The 15,901-nt window shown below is 46.8% G+C and overlaps 1 pseudogene; it reads right to left on the bottom strand.

Moving 5' to 3' along the window:
- Window positions 1-3,292: 3,292 nt before the first annotated feature.
- LOC126482456 (5S ribosomal RNA) lies at window positions 3,293-3,410 on the bottom strand (annotated as a pseudogene).
- Window positions 3,411-15,901: the final 12,491 nt, after the last annotated feature.

Genomic DNA, 15,901 nt, shown 5'->3' with positions numbered 1-15,901 from the left:
CGAGGAGGGGGGGGGGGGGGGGGGAGAGGCTGTCCTCGAAACATTAACGTTCACTTAGGTGAAACTGGTGGTAGGCCCAACTACACTCGATCCGTCAGTAACCCAACCAAGAGACAGTCACGGACCGACCGACCAACCAAACGACTTGCTAGCCGCCAATCGGTACATAAAAACTCAAAGACCAAATTATTACGGACGTGGTTATCCACAATGCAATATGTATTAAGCTGTCAAAACTACACACTATGTTGGACAGCGACAACAGGTGAGGAAACGGCACTGCCTGAAATTACGTTAGTGGCCAGAGAGGTAACCAGAACACTAACGGCCACAAACCCAAAAAATTCCGCTGGTGCACTTGAATTGTAGTGAACCAATATAGTTAATTCCACCGCATGGCGGCTCGATTTCTCCACTACAAGCACTCGGTTTTGCTTGCAGGGAATGCTTCCCAACAGCGAACCACCGAAACGAATGACACAATATGAACAGACGTGGCTTGCATCCTTAACACACCGCTCAACTTTGACGTCCTGGGTCGGTGAGCCACGAAGCTCGTAGCGATCGGACAGCTCCACACACACTCCGACACTGCGCAGGGACCCAACCGACTGCACTGCACCGAGATGTCCTCCCAGGTCCGCACCAACCGACCGACTACCCGCAGACCCCCTAGCTGGAAACTATATGCACAAGACCAAAGATGGTACACGGTGCAATATCGATACACATCACTGCTGCCACACATAGAAGGAGGAAGAACCACGGCATAACCGCAACAACGGCGGGAAACCAAACACAGATAGACAGCCAAGTTCAAGGAAATCCATAGTTCGGAATGAGCACAGCTCATGTGTGATCCTGATAGGCGACCATTAAATGTGATGAAAAATAAGAGGAAATAGCTTCAAGAGTCACTTAGAAAGTGTCACACACGTGAACCCTGTCAGCACCAAAACAACAGGAAGGGAATTGCAGGGGGAGCCGAAAATCCAATACAACACATCGGTGATGCACATGTCCATAACAGGAAAACACGTGTCTGTAACGGGAAAACGTGGTGCCGAAGACATAAAATGTGAACTCGGGGGCAACGGAAGAAAGTCGGACGAGTCTTGTTTCACACTGTTTCCGCCTCCTGGCCAACTTTACGTCCCAAGATGGCGGGGATTCGATAGTGATTTCGGCACCCATGGTACACCATGGTCACTACGGTTACTCTGCAAGGTTGCATTAGGGTTAAGGATTATGTAACCACTCTGACTGATCATGTTCATTCTGTTCTTTCTTTCTTTTGCTTGTGCCTTTGTCCTGCAATGATGCAGGGTCGGCATGGTTAATCGGATTTGGCAAGGTTAATTGGAGGGGTGGCCAGATTCCCTTCCCGCCGTCACCTCGTACCCCCCCCCCCCCCTCCCCCCTGGGACGGAATTGTGCACCCCCACTGTCTGTGTCTAGTGTAATCCATAGATTAGTGTGAATGTGTTCAGATGTCTGTGAGCCGTGGAACTGAGACGGGACGTGGGAACCAGCCCGGCATTCACCTAGTGGGATGTGGAAAACCGCCTAAAAACCACATCCAGGCTGGGCAGCCCACCGGCCTCCGTCGTTAAGCCGCCAGGCAGATTCGATCCGGGGCTGGCGCGCCTGCCCGAGTCCAGGAAGCAGCTCATTAGCACTCTTGGCTAACCTGGCGGGTCACGATCATGTACATCCTGTGATTCAATAACTGTTTCACAATGGTCTTGCTGTTTTCCAAGACGAGAGGGGCTCCTGCCCGTACCGCTAATATCGTCGATGAATGGTTCTGAGAGGATGAATCTTTGTATCTCCTCAAGCAGCCACAGTCACCAGAACTCAATACTAATGAGCCTCTCTGGTCTACTTTGGAGAGAACAGTGTGTGATCACTATCCACCTCCATTATCGTTACCTGAACTTGCGACTGGTTTTCTAGAAGAATTGTATAAAATATGTTTGAAAACGATACAGGACCTGTATTTATCCACTCCAAAACGACTGGAAGCTGTTTTGAATGCCAAGTTTTCCTACATCGCAATCCGGCCGGAGTGGCCGAGCGGTTCTAGGCGGTACAGTCTGGAACCGAGCGACCGCTGCGGTCGCAGGTTCGAATCCTGCCTCGGGCATGGATGTGTGTGATGTCCATAGGTTAGAGCCATTTGAACCTACATCGCATTAGGCTCGGTAATGTTTTGTGTTTTCGGTGTTTCCGTATTTTTTCCCAACCCTTGTATTTTGAAATACGCAGTTTTGATGCCACACTCTTCGGCTAATCAGTCACGCGTCCTTTAGCGCCTAGACCGCGTTTTCACGCTCGTATGTGGTCACTACGACGTCGACGGCGATATTGATAAAGTGACGGTGTTGCAGCACAGTGCGGCACCGCCCCTGACCACGGCCGCCTAGCCACCCCCTACGACGGGCTGAGCGCTAGTTACGGGCGCCAGCAGCGGACGTGGCACAGCGTTGCGACGCCTCCTGCCGGCCTGCCTGCGCTCTGCACCGCGCCGCGCCACTCGCTGCCTGCCTGCCTGCCTGCCTGCCTGCCTTCATTTCCTCCCAGCCGGAGAACGAGCGTTCTGTTTGTGGCGGCGCAGACGCCGACAGAATGCTGATGTGCCCGCCCTCCTCCTCCGCCATCACGGCTACCGCAGAATTTCCGCAAAACGGAAAAGCGAGGAACCGCGGTGGAGGACGTGGACCTTTCATTCACATCCGCCACGTATTACCAGAGCTCTTTTGACGAAATAGAAAAACAGAACTGCGCTGTTCCAACCACGAGTTTTAGTTGACTTCAGACGATGCAAGAGGTTATCCACCTACCTTTTGTAGTCAGCCTTTTTCAAGAGAAATATATTAAGGAATGTTAAGAATGTTATTGGAGAAAGGGGATACGAAAAATCTTTTACCAGTAATCTGTACTTAGCATGTTCCAGTGCGACACTCAATGATGACTTTTAGTGCACTACTTCGTCATCATCGTCATCAGCTGTATTCGTCATCCATTGCTGGCTTCAACAATCGATAAACTGATGCTACAGCGTCACGATTAATCTCTACATGTCGTTATATCACTCCGTCTTTAGGCCACTAGTGGCCTACCGGGACCATCCGACCGCCGTGTCATTCTCAGTGGAAGATGCGGATAGGAGGGGCGTGGGGTCAGCACACCGCTCTCCCGTTCGTTATGATGGCATTCTTGACCGAAGCCTCTACTATTCGGCCGAGTAGCTCCTCAATTGGCATCACGAGGCTGAGAGCACCCCGAAAAATGGCAACAGCGCATGGCGGCCTGGATGGCCACCCATCCAAGTGCCGACCACGCCCGACAACGCTTAACTTCGGTGATCTCACGGGAACCGGTGTATCCACTGCGACAAGGCCGTTGCCTTGTCGTCATATCGATGTACATTATTTCCCATCCTCTCTACCTTCCCCCCCCCCCCCCCCCCCCCCTCGCGCTGTTGCTCTCTACCGTCTTTCGTAATTCTGAACTCTGCTCATATGATGGAACTGAAAAGTCAGTCTTGTTCCCTTTTGTCGAACGATACACTGCGACCCATGGATAAACGGCAACAGGCAGAATCCATGTTGCTACATTTCTGGAAAACGTTTGACACACCGCTCCACTGCAGACCGTTCAAGAAGGGCCGAGCACGCGGGTAGATTCTCAGATATACACAATTGCCTCGAAGAATTTATAAGTAATAGAATAAGGCGAGTGTACATCATCAGGTTTGGCCCAGAGAAGCGTGACAGAACAGCTCTTTTTCTCTGTATACGCTGATGTCCAAATTTAAAGCAACAAAGTGCTATTTCCCCGTCCTGGAGCTAATTCACAATATAATCATACAAACTGACAACAGTTGTCGCTACGACCGTGTTCTGCATTCCGATCAGCTGACAAGCACGCCAGCAATGACGTCAGGGCACGTGTCAAGTGGGGTAGTGTTGGAGTGAAGTCCCTCATCCACAGTCGCCGTGTGGGCAGTCGCACGCAGACCTTGCAGTGCAGCACGGAGAAGACGCCTACAGACTCTCTGCTGTGGAGGACCGCGGGAAGAATGAAAGCAGGAGAGTCGCAAACTGATGCGCCCCGACGGCTTAATGTTGATCGTTCTGTTGTTTCTCAGATGAGGCGACAGTTTATAGAGACTGAAACTGTATCCCGACCACGTGTAACATCACAAAGAGTGGACCTTTATTTGGTTGTAAGGGCACGGGATACCGCTTTAGAACTGCATGGCAACTGGCATCTCACCTCGCAGCATCCCCTGACATGTAGTATCGAGGCAAAAGGTGTACAGAAGGCTTCAGCAGGGTGGCCTCTATCGTTGGAGACCTACTGTCTGTCTCCGTCTGGCGTGTCGTCACAGTAGGGAACATCTAGAGTGGAACCGTCAATATGCCACCAGGACGGTCGAACAGTGGGCCACTGTTCTTTTCACAGATGAGTCCCGATTTCGTCTGGAGAGCAAGTCTCGACGGATTCGCATTTCGAGGGCAGGTGCAACACGATTTCGGGGAGCAAACATGTGGAAAGAGACCGATATTGAGGAACATCGCTGCTGGTGTGGGCAGGGATTATGTTGACCACTGAAACATCATTTCATGAAATCGTATGGGTAAATCAGCAATATTTAACTGCCGTCGGGTACGCTGAGGAGATTTTCGGATCTCATGTGAGGTTGTAGCGAGGTGCTGTGGATCCAGATTTGGTACTGCTTCGATAATGTTCCATCTCATAGAGCACAGGTGGTTGAATTTATTTAGAAACGGAAAATATTGCAAGCATGGCGTGACCTGCTCAATCTTCCGATTTGAATCTTGTAGAGCATGCATGGGATGCGCTAGGGAGCCTGGTTGCGTGACGTCAGCATCCACCAATCATCTCCAACACTTTTGAGCAGCTCTGAAGGAAGAATGGGCGTTATTGCCGCAACATGATACTGAGGACATCATTCACAGCATGTCCCACGTGTATTGCTGCCAGAGGTGGTCACACCCCGTACTGAGCACATCAACCAGTTGTTAGAACGTGTGTGCAAATCCATTAAGTTGGAAAAAACTGAAGAACATTTTTGTCTACTGTTATGTATGTTGCAGTTGATTACGTTCGGTATTGTTTACATTGTTTCTACTTTATTATCGCCTGTTTACACTGTTTTGTGACAAAATAAACACAACATTGCAAAATTCCCGTTTGTTGCTTTACTTTTGGACACCAGTGTGCATAAACGATCTGACGGATATTGTGACAAGTAATCTGTGACTGTTTGCAGATGATGTTGTATTGTATGGGATTCTGTCGTCTGCAAGTTGTACATGTGTGTAGGACGATTTGGACAGAGTTTATTTATGGTAGGAGAGTCTAAATTAATGAGGATGAATAAGTGAAACAATCCAATAACAATCGAAAACTGGGTGCTACTTGACACAGGATGCCAGTTGAATATCCAGACGCAACGCTGCAAAGCGACATGAAATACAACGAGCACTAAGAGCCGTTGTCAGTAAGGCGATTGGTGGACCTCTGTTTATTGGGAGAACTCTGCGAAAGTGTAACTCATCTACAAAGGAGATCACGTGCAGTAAACTTGTGCCACCTATTTTCGTTTGCGACTCGACTGTTATGGATACCCCGTAGGTCGGATTAAAGGAAGCCATTGAAGCATTTCAGAGACTTGTTTTCTACCACTGGGTTCGAGCAACAAGCGAGTATTACGGGAATGGTGCGTGAACTAGAATGCGAATCCCTGCAGGACAGAAGACTTTTTTTTTCAGGAAATTCTGTTCAGGACGTTCAGAGAACCTGTATTTGCGACAGACTGCGAAACGATCCTACTGGCACCGACGTATGTGTCATGTAACGACCACGGAGACGAGGTTAGAAAAATCCGGATTCGTTCGGCGGCATATTGATAGTCGTTCTTCCCTCGTTCGATGTGCCAGTGCAGCAGTAAAGGTAATGAGTAGAGTCAATACTCCTCGTCACGAACAGCCTGGTGGCTTGTGGAGAACGTCTCTAGATTTAATTGCGTAGGGCCTACGTGTTTAATTGTATACGTTGTTCAACAAACTGGTGCAAACAGATTCTGTTGCAGAGTCCTCCGGCGCTGCCAGCACAGACTCTGCTGTGATGACCATACTAAAACTTCCTGGCAGATTAAAACTGCGTGCCGGACCGAGACTCGAACTCGGGACATTTGCCTTTGGCGGGCAAGTGCTCTACCAACTGAGCTACCCAAGCACGACTCACGCCCCCTCCTCACAGCTTCACTTCTGACAGTACCTCGTCTCCTACCTTCCAAACTTGCTCGCGAAAGGCAAAGGTCCCGAGTTCGAGTCTCGGTCCAGCACACAGTTTTAATCTGCCAGGAAGTTTCATATCAGCGCACACTCCGCTGCAGAGTGAAAATCTCATTGTGGATACATCTAGGTTGTTATAAAGGACTTTTGTCACAAATTTTTAAGCTACTGACAAAATACTAATAGGATTGTAGCTCTTTATATCTTCCCTGGTGCTTTTCTTATAAATTTCAGCAACTAGAGTATTATAACAACTACCTCACATCGTCTACATATAAGAACATTCTATAAAATAGTGCACAAGTTTCAGTTTTACCACTTTTACCCCTGATTTTACAATTCCTGTTGTTCTTCCATTACTTCGAGGGCTTTTCCCCATATCCACCAGCCGAATTGCTTTCCTTAAAAAGTGCCTGTAATTGTTTGCTCATTAAGTATATCATAAGGGATAGTTCTTGGCGTGTATGTATCTTTCAAATTCCTCCAAAATATTCATGATCGGACATTTGGGATTTTGTGCAGGCTTTGTAGTTCGCTTTCAATGCTGTCAACTACGCGTTTTTCATTTTTGAGGTGTAATAAGAAGGTGGACTAGTTGTTACTTGTTCCTCTCGTGTGTTCTCTGAATATAACGATGAAGTTTCTACTTGTCTGTCCTATACAAACCACAGTTATTGCAGTTAATTTTGTAGATTCCGGGGTTTAAGTGTTTCTGGAGTATGGTTTCCCCTGGATATAGTTTTGTACTAATATTATTTGTCGTCCTGAAGGCTAATTTCACTTTTCTATTTTTTAGTAGGGCGTTTACTTTATCGGATGTATTTACCACACAGTTTGTTGGTATGTAGGTGGTCTTCTCTTTTAATTAAGTTTTTCTCATTAGTATTATTATATGATTTGTGCGGTCTTTTCTATGGCGTGTTCTTTTTTTTATTAGGGTCATAATTGCTCTGCGTTCAGGGAAAGCCATACCCTCGAAACATTCAAACCCTGGAATCTACTAAATTAACTGCAAATAACTGTTCGGAATTTGGCGAAGGACAGACGGGAACAAATTTCACCGTTAGATTTTGACAACACACGAGAGAAAGACATAACAACTAATCTACCTACTTTACATACCTCTAAAATGAAAAACACGAAGTTGACAACGTCGAAAACGCACTACAAATCCTGCACAAAATCCCAAATGGTGCAAACCCGAACGCTTTCCTCACCTCACTTGGCTGCACTTCCGCTATTCTTTCAGTGTCTGTCGCCCGAGTATTCGTATCCTCCCGAACGCTATTTATATTTGCGATGAAATCTTGAAATTCCGTCAGTGCAGCAGCCTCCTGGCTCTCCAGGAGTTTGTCAGGAATGGTGTGGGCGGTGCCAGCTTACTCTCCCTCACAGCGCGACGCCACACGCGGCACGCAGCGCGGCTGCCTGTCAGAGGGGAGCTCCGCCGCCTGGCACGTGACGCTGTCACTTGTCACGTGACTGTACTTCACGAGTGTCTCGCCTCTGCCTTTCCCAGAGGCACCGATGGATGTTGGTGTTGTCGCGGCATCTTGAGCCACTAAAGCAGACGAATTAAAGTAGCTTTTCCTTCTTAGAAAATGACACCCTGCGAGCTGTATACTCTTTATTTACATGTATATTACGAAAAACACCTAATAAGTCCCCACAGTGGTAAATACACTCTAAGACAAAAGAAAAGGCTTAAAAATTGAGAGACTTAATAACGCGTTTTTCCGCCCCTGTCCCTTACGCAAGCACTTGTTGGGCTTGGCACTGGTTGACAGAGTCGTAGAACTCTCCTGAGGGATATCGCGCCAAATTCTGTCCGACTGGTGCGTTAGGCCGTCAGAATGTCGAACTGGTAGAGAGAGAGCACTGTCCGTAGGGCTCCTAAAGTTCTCAGTCAGAGAGAGCTCCGACGACCTTTCTTGCCAAGATAGCGTTTGGTCAACACGGAGTCAACCAGCTGAAACTCTCGCCTCATCTTGCTGAAATGTAAGCCCAGAATGGCTTGCCATGACGTCTGAAAAACAGTGCATATACGTACCGCTGTGCTGCAGGTGGCAGCTAAAGTGGTCCTACGTGTGAAACAGAACGGCATCGTCTGGTTAGTGTCTTCTGCATCACTCGTGTGAGCCCCTTGTCGGTGCTGCAATGTCGAGACAGTAAGAAGATTCAGTCGCTTGTCGGTTGATCTAGTGTCAAAGATTTCAATGGCTCGGTGGTTCCCGATTATTTTCTTCTATTCTGACTCTATTACTGTTATCATTATGCCATGGGAAACCGCTGCATCGGTTACGGTGTGGGTGAGAGTGTCTCGCATTGTCGCCTCCGTTAATCTGGGCCTGCTTGTTTCTCGTATCACTTCGTGGTCGGTGCGGTCCTGCAGAAATGCACACTGAATCACACGACCACAGCCAATCACAGTCGCATTGCTGTACAAATTCGAGAACTTAGAGCAGATTCTTAAAGGCTTCAGTGTCGTCACCCGTCCGTCCTTCAAGACTGCGTCGAAAGTTTGGTAGTAGTTTCTGATAGCAAAACCGAATTATGTCACTAGAGTTGTAAGAAATGTCCAAAAACATTTTTTTCAGTGACGTTTTCAGGAATCTTATCACACTATGCGCTTCGGAATCCACGAACTCTCGCCCAATAATAATTTAGAATCCTGCCTCGGGCGTGGATTTGTGTGATGTCCTTAGGTTAGTTAGGTTTAAGTAGTTCTAAGTTCTAGGGGACTGATGACCTCAGAAGTTAAGTCCCATAGTGCTCAGAGCCATTTGAACCATTTTCAACCAATAATTTCGACTTTCACCCTTTCCTGAACTTTGTCCAATAGTTGGCTAAGAAGGAGGCACAGAATTCTTTATACGTTGGCACAACTGTGCGATCGGACACATTCGCACAGCAGTCGACAGATAAACTCCAAGCGATGCAGTAATGACTACAACAGTGGGAAACTGACTAACATTACTCAAATGAAAGTTCGCAATAAATGGTCTAAATTTATGCTCGCCATAAAAGTGGAAATATGGTCACCACTTGCCACGCTGAATTGTAATTCACACGGACGGCGACTTCTAAGCGATCGAGGACGGTGTACAGTGCTCCCGAGTTCCCTATCCGTTTTTACCGCAAAATACGCGCTTTGACACAGTTCGGCTCTGACGTCATCCGAGGCAGAGCGCGATCCGACGTTTGACGGACGTCGATCTTACAGTGGCTGAGTGCGGAGTGAACCTTCCTACTTCATCTCGGGCTGCATTTATAAAGATCCAGAGTGGACGGCCGAGGGAACATATGTTGTCTATTCCCATCTGCATACTGCAGCAACCTCCGAACAACCGCTTTCTCAGGCACATAATCTGTAATACTATAGTTACTGATTACTTCAGAAACCTCTTAATTTTTATTTTTATTCAGTTAAGTTGTTTGAAAGCATAGAAAAATTTTCACCTCGCTAGAATGAAAACTTTGCCACCCAGAATTTTTATAGTGGAACTAACGGTAGATTGATACCTCTGAACCATATCTTTACTAGAACTTTTGTCGGCAGTTATTAATACTATAACTCTCAAATTTGGTGTGCCTCTATCATTTGGTATGTTTTATCATCCACTTTAACCAAAATTCTCTATTATTAAAATTACAGGTACTTAATCTACAACAACTGGGTAATTTTAGTTACAAAATTGGTTTTTACTTAATTACTCAAAAATTATAAGAGGTAGCTTATTTTTGGGGTGAACTGAAGCATGAAACAAATTTTCGTGTTTCCAAGTCCAATATTTAGCGCCTCTGATTTTTCCTAAAGATGTTGATTCCGGTGTTAATTTTTGTTATATGGTTTTGGAAACATACACCACTTATTTATGAGTTCTAAAGACACCTTTAGACCACATTCTGGGTTTCTAGCTTTATTATTTAGCGCCTCTTATTTTTCTCGTAAAGCGGCATTTTTACGTAAACTGTTAAGTCTAGAATATTAAGACTTGATATTTGAAACATTATAACACTAAAGTATATTTTAGCAAAGTTTTAAACGTAAATTTTGATTTTTAATTGTGGTGCAATACTGGCGCGCTACGTGCAGACGCGTTAAGGTGACGTTGCGCTAATAGCAGTGAACGGAGGTGAGTCCCGGCACACTCTCTCGCCTCTGTATCACACATCATACAGCGCTTCCATTGCTCCAGCATCATGCCTCTTTTTAAATCCTAAATGTTCCCCTACTTCTGGAGCTGTAGCTACTAGTACCGGGCAAGTTGTTCCACACTCCCTGAATCTCTTCTCCTTCTCTAATGAGAGTTAGAAAATTAATTTTCAGTTGCTCAGTGACTGCACGTATACGGTGTTCGATTTCTTCCCATGTCCGCTGAATCTTATGTATAACGTTGCTACCCGTTCATCTGACACCAACAGCCGGTTTTCGTTGATGTCGTCTCCCCGCGTCAGGTCATTCACCTGTTTTCTATTTTCCGGAACTTCTTTTAGCGGATTTGACATTTCATTAAACCTCGTAAACCAGTTCCCTAATCCCCGCTAGTCTTCTTGATCACCCCTGAGTTCTTATTAATAGTAGATTTCCTAGTCTCAATTTTAGAATCTAGCTTTGACACCATGACCCCAGTTTTCGAATACATAAGATCCTCTACCTAGCTACACTCTTCTGGCATCTCGGAGGTCACCTTGTAACGACGACTTGAGCATGGATGGAGTTGGCGCATTCACATGAGTATTTCACGGGGATGTGTTAGGAGTTTCTACAGAATCCTCTTCATCATGACTCCTAAGTATCACCATGGCATCAACCGGATGAGGCATTATGACCTCTAATTCGTCATCAGCCTCCCTAGTCGCTTAATCAGTGGACTCGTCGTTTTCCAGACTGGCCGCAGCTTCACTTGTACTAGTAATGGCAGGCTGTGCGTTCAGTGAGTCCGGATCCTGGACAGTTGCCATTGGATCTCTTACTTGACTGACCTCCACTCTAAACTGATTATCCAGCTCAAGAGCTCTCTCACCTCACGCCTCACTACAATTTCGCATTAACTATATGTTGCCAAAGATCCTCGGCACAGAATAAACCCATCTCACACTCTATTTCAACAGACACCGATAGACAAGACACATAAAGAAACACCTCCAAAATTTAAATTTAAACAATGCTGGACAAAAACAAATGGAAGAGCAAAACACAGCTACCTCACAGCTGAAAGAAATATATCTTCTCCTTCTTCTTCTACTTCTTCCTTTTCTTGAGCTACTGGGTTGTCTCGCGTTTTGGCAGGGTCGGTATGATTAGAGCGCATTTGGCAAGGTTAATTTTAAGGGGTGGCCAGATGCTCTTCCTGCCGCCACCCTGGACTCCCCAGAATGAAATTAGTGTACCCCAGCTGTCTGTGTCTAGTGTAATCCATGGAATAGTGCAAATGTGTTCAAATGTCTGCGAGTCGTGTAACTGAGGCGGAACGTGGGGACCAACCCTGTATTCACTTATCAAGATGTGGAAAACCGCCTAAAAACCACATCCAGGCTGGCCAGCACACCGGCTAGCATTGGTAATCCGCCGGGAAGATTCGATCCGGGGCCGGCGCGCCTACCCAAGTCCAGGAAGCAGCGCATTAGAGCTCTCGGCTAACCTGGCGGGTGCTGAAAGAAATACATCTGATTAAGAAATGCGTGCCACTACTTCATTTTAATTTCTAACCACTTTCTCGAAATATGCCATGAACTTTTCACTCACTTTCTATGTGAATTCAAAATATTTTCATAATCACGCTCCATACAATCATCACAATGCTCAAAAAGTACACGTCACGATATATGTACAGCTTCATTAACTAATTTCATCAGAAGATACCCAACAGCAAGATCCAGGACAAGGATCGCCATTTTCTACGCAAGAGGCCACTCGGGTTTTGGGTTCACTTTACTGAATGAGCCTTTGAAATGCGCCGAGTATCCTCTCTCGATGTGCAAATCCCCCCCATTACTATACAGATGTAAGCACAAGGAAATGGTAGGGAACGATAGCTGTGATGTGTTAATCGTACGTCTAAGTCTCAGTAGAAATTAATAAATATGACAGTAACATTGGGGACAGATGTCTAATGGAATGTGAACCATAAATTTAAACTTTCAAAATCTTTTCTTAAAGAATTTGCTGTATTTACTAACGATTCATCAAGAACGTTAACACATTTAATCACACTATCTGAGCGTGGAAGTAGTTGCCAGGAAGTAACTGATGGAAAATGAAATTACTTTTAACAAATGTGAATTTTATTCATAAAAGCCTTTTCAAAACAGAAAAGCACCCTCGAAATGCCTAGTTACAATTTTGTTTTGAGGCAGAAAGAACAATGTTAACAGTATGAGCCTTTGGGCTGGGAAGCTTGCCTGCTCCCTTTCAACACGGCCGTAGTCATGACCGCTCACAACAACCTCTGAAAGAGTACACTGGTGCAAATCTGCAACACACCAGACTACTTTAAACAAAAATGTTTAACAACTCACACAAAGACGGTAAGAGGGATGGAAATGCTACAACACTCAAATTATTTTCTATCGAAAGTGAATTTTTTTTAAAGGGCTCTTACGGTGGAAGAGTAGCAACCTTATAGCCTAAAATTACTATTTAATTAAAACCCATAAAATGCAGACTTACATAAAATGTAAACATGCTCTACATTACACATATACCACCTCGCAAGATGATAGGCAAGATAAAAACATTTCAAGAATTCGGCCTTTAAGCAATAAATTCGTTCACACCGAATCCGACAAACATGACACAGGCAGCTATTAACGTACGGCACACCGACAGACAGACAGACAGACACTAGCTGCCTAACAAATGCGGACGGGAGACAGAGGAGCAAGCTGGGGACGAGAGACTGACCAAGAATACAAGTAGAATTTAACAAGTAACTGAAACAACATATCACAAATCACTTAACTTCTAATAAACGGCGATGTCTGGCGAAGACCTGGCGCAGCACCCCCTAAACGCTCTCCCGAACAGTCCGCTGCCAGCCGCTTCAACGGACGCAGGAAGGCGCGCCGATCTCCCGTCTCACGGCGTCGCAGCTCGCACCGGCCAGACTGATGTGGGTTGACTCCTGTTGCTCTCGTGTCGGCCGCGAAGCCACTGCCCCTCGCTATACGCCGCGGCCCACTGGACTCACGTGGCGACCTCACATGCGCCGACGCTCAAGACGGACAAGGCATCTTGTGTCTCAGTGCGCGACCGACCAACCGATCGATCCAACCGATCTTAAAGGTCGATCCGAACGACAGACATCCTGGCACTCCAGGCGGCACCCCGACATTGACTAAGCGATACACAGCGTCGGACCCACCCCTGCAGAGGAAACATGCCCTCAGGCTACCCGACATCCCTGCCCCGGGACCTACCCATCACTCCGCCAATGTCCATTGCCTATGCAACTCGAGCAGACTGGCGGCCTAACACATGCTAACACTCCGGACGACAGACAGACACTAACCGCCTCAGCAATGCGGACGAGATACAGACCCAGGCTAACTTGGCTGAACAACTGACCAGACTCGCCCAGACTGACAGATTGCCCTGGCTGACCAACTGCCTCCGACTGACTGACCCACTGACGAGCTTACTGCGCCCCTTGAATGCACGTGAACAGACAACTTTTCCTCTTTCCCACCAGAGGGAGGCACCAGAGCTACGATTGCCACAGCGGCGCCACCGCCAGAAACGGAGAGCGACTGCTTCACACAACGGGCTGCGGCGCGCTCTTCAAACCAGCAATTTTTTTCCACGGCTCAGAATGAAAAGGTATTCAGAAACATTAGATTTACTGACCGTTTAGCTGAATGTAGGTTATCACCGGTCAAAAACAAGCTGATCCTCTTTCTTAGAAGAAATGAGGGCAGAACCTGAGTTCCTGTAATAAGTACGTTAATGTTTTGGGGTGAGAGGTATCCACATAAAACAACGGAGGTTACAGCGGTGGCAAAGCTTCGCAGAGAGTGTGATAGAATTTGCTCCCGTGGTCGTTCAGACCGTAATGACTGCGTCGATCTAGCAAGTGTGGTGGAAAAGCAAGCGAGAAAACCCAACAACAGAGTCATGGCCAAGGTGGCAAGAACGAAACATGACCGACTAACATCTAGTGAGACGAAACCGTGTCCATTCCCTCACAAGAGCGGCACTCTGGCCACATATCTGAGTAAACTTACACAAGCAGAGCGACACGGAGGTTACATGAAGTGACCTGAAAAGTATGCGTCCGATCAGCATCTGCTCCCTGCTGTGTCCTCATCACGTGGCTCCACAAACGACTCCGCCCCGTCTGCCTCTGCAGACGACGCCGTCCCTTATGTGTCTCTTAAAATTTGAGCTCTCTGCTTTAGCCCTCGTGATACCACCGAAATTGGTGTTAACCCAGTCAGAAAGAACGTCTAAAGCTGTGGCACAGAGAAAGCTCGTCTCGAAGATGCCGCACCTGTTACACAAAATTGTCCGATCTTTTTCAGGAAGTTGTGAGTTCCCACGAATGGTAAGCCACCGTTCCCATATTTGGCAAACGCTGGTCTATCTTAATTCAGCCTTACTTTCTCACCTACCTCTCACCTGTTTTAAACAGCGGCCCTGCGAGGCTTCGGCAAGCTTCAGAGCTGGTCCTAACGGTGAGGCTTGACTCTTCCCACTACATAAAGCTATCTTATGCTGCCAAGACGCCCGGGGTCGCACCTCTTTAGCGCCTGCCGACAGGATGTCCCCGTCCGCTACTCAGGTGAGCAGCTGGGAGATGAGGGATGCCTCACAGAAAACACCGCGGCGTCGCGGAACTGCTAGGGGAACGGCTGGTGGACCACGTCAGCCCAGGCGCCGCCGATTAAGAGGAAACGCTGATCCACTCACGCAGAGAAACCGCCGGCCCGCAACAAGGACCGTGGCGAAACAACGCGCTTCGCTGTACTGTACTCGTGCGGTAGCTCACGGGCGAAGGCCACCTCGGACACTGAGCTTGCCGAAACCCATGTCCTAAAGGCAATTCCCGCCATTGATCTGCTCTCGGACTACACCCAGGTTCAGTACAACAAGATGTGTTAAAGTTAGGGATGGGTAACCTCAGCAGTCACCACACATGCCCCTTGAGAATTAAACTCTATGTACGGACTACATTCTACAGAAGAAGATCTGCCCATGACATTACTGGTTGCAACGTGGAGTTTACGTGCAAACCGGTTACAAGTGAAATAATAACAAGTACAGAGGACTTGCAACACACAGTAATTTATTACTGATCAGCAGTTAACCCAAAGGGCACAGTATTTATCAAAAATTTTCTACAAATTTCTCTTATTCACAAGTCAGAAAAATACATTACGCAATACCTTTCTAGTTGAATTATGTGCAAACAAAAACTTCTTATAACTTCTATACTAACTGTAAGCACTTCAATAATAAAAGGTAATATCTGTTTCATTTAACAAAGGGCGCTTGGATAATAAAGGTGAAATAAGTTCCTTTTAAATACGCCACCTGCGCAAGAATAGTAGAAGAATTCACATAATTTCCA

This window comes from Schistocerca serialis, chromosome 5 (assembly GCF_023864345.2).
Source record: "Schistocerca serialis cubense isolate TAMUIC-IGC-003099 chromosome 5, iqSchSeri2.2, whole genome shotgun sequence".
NCBI lineage: Eukaryota > Metazoa > Arthropoda > Insecta > Orthoptera > Acrididae > Schistocerca > Schistocerca serialis.
Note: the sequence above shows the minus strand (reverse complement) of the source record. Positions and strands in the feature narration are given on the sequence as shown.